Source organism: Delphinapterus leucas, chromosome 7 (genome assembly GCF_059928025.1).
Source record: "Delphinapterus leucas isolate spDelLeu-1000000601 "Yukka" chromosome 7, BTC_Dleu_Yukka2, whole genome shotgun sequence".
NCBI lineage: Eukaryota > Metazoa > Chordata > Mammalia > Artiodactyla > Monodontidae > Delphinapterus > Delphinapterus leucas.
In genome coordinates, this window is record NC_143135.1 from 23,688,125 (window position 1) to 23,695,121 (window position 6,997).

The 6,997-nt window shown below is 41.4% G+C and overlaps 1 protein-coding gene across 3 annotated transcripts in view; it reads right to left on the reverse strand.

Moving 5' to 3' along the window:
* Positions 1-6,997, reverse strand: part of PDHX (pyruvate dehydrogenase complex component X) — an 86,730-nt gene that overhangs the window by 79,528 nt on the left and 205 nt on the right. The gene's annotated exons all lie outside the window — the stretch shown is intronic.

The following is a 6,997-nucleotide window of genomic DNA, read 5'->3' on the forward strand; positions in this document are numbered from 1 at the left end:
GACTTTTTTTTTTTTTTTTTAACTTAAGCAGCAGCACACCACTGTGATTTAGAACAGGCACTGGAGCCAAACTGCCTAGGTTCAAATTATCAATCCAGCACCTACAAGTTACCTAGTCATTCTGTGCTCTGATTGCCTCTTCTGTAAAATAAAGAGTTTGGTAAGGTCTAAATAAGGTTACACATGCCAAGTCATTACGATGGAGTCTGGCAAAAAGTAAGTCTCAAAACTGTTAGCTGTTTATTATTAATAGGCAGCATAGAAATGGTTAAGAGTAGACTCTGAAGGCAGCCAGACAGTTGGCTAGATGTATCACAATATCCTACTTTACAATTTCTTCCTCAGTAATGAGCCATGGATTCACAGGTTCCTTTCACCTTCACAATCTAAACGTGAAGGTTTCCTTTCTACTCTTTACCTTATCCAGCCTTGTCCTCATTGCTAAAGTACACTAACTCTTGAACTCTCTTTTAACTGTATTGCACATTTGAAAACCAAACTCTCATTAATGTCACTGGCAAATGTTTTACTTTCTGTGGTACTGTCATATTGACTACCAAAGCTAAAGGGTAAAACTAGGCATTCAACAAATGCTTTCTGAGCTCCTGCTATCCTAGCCTTGGACCCACATAAGACCAGAATCTTGACCTCAAAGGATTATAGTTTAAATGGGAAGTCAAGACAAATACACAAGTACTAGAGGGTAGCATATAAACGTGCTGTGAGAATGCCAAAGAGCTGAGAGTCGAGATTCTAGCTGTTCAAAAATGGAAATCTTCATTTGTGTGCTAGTACCACTTTATACTCATTAGAATGGCTATTATCAAAAAATAACCAGAAAACAAGGTGTTGGCAAGACGTGGAGAAATTAGAGCCCTTGTGCACTGTTGGTGGAAAAGTAAAACAATGCAGCTTCTGTGAAAAACAACCCAATGGTTCCTCAAAAAATTAAACATTGAATGACCATTTATTTGATCAGGCAACCTCACTTCTGGGTATACACCCAAAATAACTGAAAGCGGGAACTCGAACAGGTGTTTGCACAGCCATGTTCACAGCAGCATTATTCACAATGGCCAAAAGGTGAAAACAGACCAAGTGTCCATGGATAGATGAATGCATAGACAAAATATTGTGGTATATACATCCAATAAAATGTGATTCGGCCTTAAAAAGGGATGAGATTCAGATATCTGCAACAACATGGATGAAACTTGAAGACATTATGCTAAGTGAAATAAGCCAGACACAAAAAGACAAATATTTTATGATTCTGCTTTTATGAGGTACCTAGAAGAGGCAAATTCACAGGGAAAGTAGAAGAGTGGTTACCAGGGGCTAGGGAGAGGGGAGAATGGGGAGTTGTTGTTTAATGGGTACAGAGTTTCAGTTTGGGATTATGAAAAAGTTCTGGAGACAGTGGTAATAGCTACACACAATGTGAGCACTCTTAATGCCCTAGAACTAAACACTTAAAAATAGTTAAAATGGTAGATTTTATATATATTTTACAATAAAAAGTAACTTTTAATTTAAAAAATCTGCTGAGCAAATAAAACAAGGTGAGGGACCAGCAGAGATATTCCAGGTGAGGGAAACATCATATGCTAATAAAGAGGTGGGAATTACAGTTTAGTTTGGCTAAAGAGTAGAATGTAATGAAAATGAAAAGTAGGCCATGTAAGTTAAAAAAAGTATGTTGGGACTACTGACTTATGGTAGATAGCCATAGTACCTTCTAGTACACTCTAATACCTAGTTAATGGGTTTGACATTATTTAAATAGCAATGGAAAGACATGAAAAAAATTTCGAGTGAGTAAAATAAATAACCACAATAAAAAAATTGAACTTGTTTACAGTTCCACAGACATGGCTATGTTCACAAGGCTATAATTTACAAAAAAGAAAAGAAGAAAAACTGCACATGCTTTGAGACAGTCACAACTATAAACCCTGCAGAAAAGCTAAAATAATGGGATTTTAAATACAAAGTGAAGATACCCATGAACATGTTACCTGTTCTCCTTTACTGACTTAGAACACTTGTCCTGAGAGACTGAAAAGGCACGTTAAGGACCAGATCCTTCTAAGAAAAGAAAGGAAAGTAAGGGGACCCAGTTGCAGTAGAGGAACTATTTTATTGTTTGATCAGAGAAGGCGTCCTCTGACAAAGTGAGTAGAGCTGAATGGAGGAAGCCATGCAAATCTCTGATGGAGAGCCTTCGAAACCGAGGAAACAGCAAGCACAAGAATGAGCAGAGGGCTTCCCTGGTGGTGCAGTAGTTGAGAATCCGCCTGCCAATGCAGGGGACTCAGGTTTGAGCCCTGGTCCGGGATGATCCCACATGCCGCAGAGCTGCTAAGCCCGTGCGCCACAACTACTGAGCCCGAAATCTAGAGCCCACAAGCCACAATTACTGAGCCCACGTGCTACAACTACTGAAGCCCACGCACCTAGAGCCCATGCTCCACAACAAGAGAAGCCACCGCAATGAGAAGCCTGCACACTGCAACGAAGAGGTAGCTCCTGCTTGCCGCAACTAGAGAAAGCCCACGTGCAGCAACGAAGACCCAATGCAGCCAAAAATAAATAAATTAAAAATATTAAAAAAGAACATAGAAAAAATAAATTGTATGTTTACCCACATAAGAAAAATAAATTAAAAATAATTTTTTTAAGTTAAAAAAAAAAAAAGAATGTGCAGGGAGCATGCTTGGTATGTTCAGAACTCACCAAGGGAGCCTGTGTGCTGGAGTGGAGTGAGTGTGAGGTGAGGCATGGTCAAAGCTGAACTCAGAGAGGTGGAGGATTCATATCATATTGTGCTTTGTAAACCACAGTTAAGGACTTCAGATTTCATTCTGAGTTTAATGAGGAGCTCTTGGAGGGTTTTCAGCAGAGGAGTAACATGATCTGATTTATAATTTAAAAGCAGCACTCTGAAAGCTGCATGGAGAATGGCCGGTACTGGGCCAAGGGTGGTGGTAGAGACATCTATTGGGACACTCCTGCAATAATCTAGATTAGAGGTGGTGGTAGCTTGCACCAGTCTAGTTGGTAGCAGAAGTGGTGAGGAGTGGTCAGATTACATTTAAAAGGTAGAGTCAACAAGAATTTCTGAGTTTGGATGTGGCATATGAAAGTCAGGAGTCAAGGATGACTCAAGTTAGGAGTACAAGTAAAAAAACCCCAAAATCCAAATTAGATGCCATAGCTCCAAAAGGAACATTTTTCTTTCTATAAAAAGTGCCCCAGGGGCTTCCCTGGTGGCGCAGTGGTTGAGAGTCCGCCTGCCGATGCAGGGGACACGGGTTCGTGCCCCGGTCCGGGAAGATCCCACGTGCCGCAGAGCGGCTTGGCCCGTGAGCCATGGCCGCTGAGCCTGTGTGTCCGGAGCCTGTGCTCCGCAATGGGAGAGGCCACAACAGTGAGAGGCCCGCGCACCAGAAAAAAAAAAAAAAAAAGTGTCCCAGAAGCCTACATAGACTTGATTCCTATTCAGCTATTCAAATGTAGACAGAAAAATCCCATTAAAAATCAGGTCAGTTATAAAGAGCCTGTGCTTACTCTTGTGCAAAGCACTGGCCTAGGGAAACAACCCAAGGAAACTACATTTGATTCTTCCAAGTGTAGAAACTACAATTGCTCTCTTCCCCTCTCTTAGCATGAGACCTACCATACAGACACACACAAGCCAGGACTTGATCGTATCAGTGCTAAAGCTGAGGCATCAATATAAAGTGTAATGACTGATGGGTAAGTCAGGTGGGTTGGGGAGGCATCTCCCATCTGCCCTTCCAGATCTATTCATCAACCCTCCCCCATACTACTATATGGGCTACATCAACAGGCCTCCTTGCTTTGGCCTCCAGTTGGGTTCTGCCAATGAGCAGAATACACAGGAGACTGAAAGGAGAGAGAAGAGTGAGGTCAGGACATTTTTTTCGCCAGCCCCCTCCTTGAAGGGTTGCCTGGCCTGGCTGGATCCTTTAACTGAAGGGCACAGCTCCATTAGAGGTCCTCCCACAGGCTCCCTCCTCCCCAGTTCCAGGAAGCGCTCGCTTCCCATGCCTCTTCAAGCTAAGGGGTGGTCACAGCACCTTACTCAAAACAGCCCATTAGGGCTTCCCTGGTGGCACAGTGGTTGGGAGTCCGCCTGCCGATGCAGGGGACACGGGTTCGTGCCCCGGTCCGGGAGGATCCCACATGCTGCGGAGGGTATGGGCCCGTGAGCCATGGCCGCTGAGCCTGCGCGTCCGGAGCCTGTGCTCCGCAATGGGAGAGGCCACAACAGTGAGAGGCCCGCGTACCGAAAAAAAAAAAAAATACAAAAAAACAGCCCATTAGTACAGCACCATCTCTACACCCTAAATTCACAAAAATAGTCACTTATAAAACTCTCCTCAAATTACCCATTTCTAGAGTGTCATCGATTCCCTTGCCAGGAGCCTGTAAAAAGATTTAAGAGGGTGGCATTGAAGTAATAAGAAAAATTTCAAACCACAAGGAAGGTCACTCCATTTGAAGGAACAATATGAGCAAAGAAAGGAAAGAGAAGTACAGATGTTTAGGTAAAGGTGAATGATCGGATGAGGCTAAATGCACAAACTTAACCCAAACCCAGATATGAATCAAAATTTCCAGATAACTGCCTTTGTTGTAGTCACTTGCGTAAATGTATCCAAGAGTCATTTGTTTTTAGTTCGAACCCCTATATTAAAATGCACCTTTCTTGTTCTCAGATATGGCAAATACCCTTGCAAAGTAGCACAATTATTTTCTGTAGGAAATGACCAAAATGTTCATGGTAATAGCCTGGAGACTAGGTAGCATTTATAGATAAATTACAGGGAGATCTACAAGTTCCCTAGAATCACATACAAAATTTTGCATGTATGCATTTTTCTGAAGAAGTGGTATAGCTTTTATCAGTTTTCAAATAGGTTTACGCCTCTCTAAAAATCAGTGCTAGTAGATTCCCAAAGAAACTCGCCTGAATTTAAACTTACCAACCTTAATTCTGCCCTAGAAATGTTTCATTAACACAAGAAAGGCCTCGATTGAAGAAAAGTATCCAGTAGATCACCAGCTATAGTAAATGTATTGCTTACCAAGTACAAAAAATAAAGAGTCACCATACACTCCATTTTGTTTACAGAATCTGTTGATTCCTTCATACACTTAGCACTGAATGATACATTTATAAAGACCCTGCTGGAATTGTAAGGTATGTCAGAATGGCTGCAGAACTATTTTCTCTGGATGAAATAAACCAAACACTTCAGAAGAGATTTCAGCTTGCTATATCGGTCTTCTTGGTATTAAACTATAAAATTTAAATTCTACATGAATCCCAGTTTATTCTGCAATCTTGGAACAAGGGCAAAAAGAAATCACCACTCAAGAGTGTAGAAAAAGAATGAACACATGCATAAGAGTTTGGGGATTTACACATTTTTTCGTAAAGGCAAATGATGCTCAAGACAACAATAACGTGTATTTAAGAGTATATCATCTTAGAAACTTACAGCGAGGTCAGTGACATATACTTTAACTCTTAAATGGTCTTACCATCCTTTATACACAGTCTGGAATTTTAGTACCTTATTTAAAATAATGCTATCATGACGGTTGCTGAAATACCATTTCACAATGTAGATATTACCAGAATATATCACTTATTAAAAAAAAAAGTCTCATCACTGGATCTTAAAATCTCAGTGAAATCATCTTAACATTAACTTCATGTAACATTTTTTTCTGAGCCTCAAGTAGCTCAGAATATGTAGGCAATGCCTACTGCACCTAATTTTTTATATTACAATTCATCCTGTGGAGTGACTGAATGATGCGCAGGTAATAATACACTCAGTACCTGCCCACCACCCATGTGAAGAAAAATAATGCCGGGCACACTATATTACATAGTATTAAACACTGTAAGAATTATGTTAATTGTGTCAATACCACTCTTTAATGACAACTTTCTATAATAAATTTTGTGAACAAAGAAGAATTTCAATGACTATCCAGTTCTACAAGGGTTAATTCATAATCCACTCAAGTTGCCCAGCCACAGTGCGACCTGAGAGTAATTCAGGATGAAGCACTCTGCTTTGGATAAACAGGCCCTTAGATAGTTCGAAGCATCTCTCGGGAAGAATTTCAATGACCCTGGATTCTTACATCTTCCTATTCGTAGAAATATACTAAAACCATTAACATGAGGTATCTGTTCTTTGTGATTAGCAGTAATCTTTTACCAAGATATATGCTTGACTGTATGTATTTCCTAGACAAAAAAATTCATATACAATCTGGCTTCCCCCCTACCTCTGCAGAGCAGTTCCTCGGAGCTGAGTGGCTGTCTCCCGTGCTATAATCGTCAGTAAGCCGCTGAATAAAACTTAAACTCACAACTCTTATGTTGTATGTCTTTAAGTCGACAACTTCTTGGTAAGATTCCCCTCCTAAATTTTCACTCTTTCAGGCTCATGTTTTGGTTAAACATTCTTCCCGACCTATGTCTAATGGCTGGACATTTACAAATTGGGTCCTTTACCACAGTCGTCGCGTGGAGCAACCCAAGTGGCCTCGAAGGTCTCCCAATAGAGACAGGTCAGGAGAATGAATAAAAACGGCTACCGGTGACGTTTAAATCTCAACAAACTTGGTCAACCTAACAACTCTAAAGAAACCTGAAATGTGACTGGGAAAAGGCCCGAGAGATGCCTCACAACCCAAATTCCAAGGCAAGGTCACGGAGAAGCCATATCACCCAGGCGGCCAGGGACGTAATCAAGTTCTCCTAGTTTGCCCAAAAGCCCTTTGCGGCATGCAGTAGGCCAAGTCAGCAGACTCCTCCCCGAGAAAAAGCCAAGGGAACAGTGAGCCCCTGGCAACTCACACCGAGATGCAGGCCTTCAATCAAAAAGCTCCAGCCCCAGGCCCATTGCTCAGATACACAGAAGCTGAGCGAGCCCCAGCCACTCAC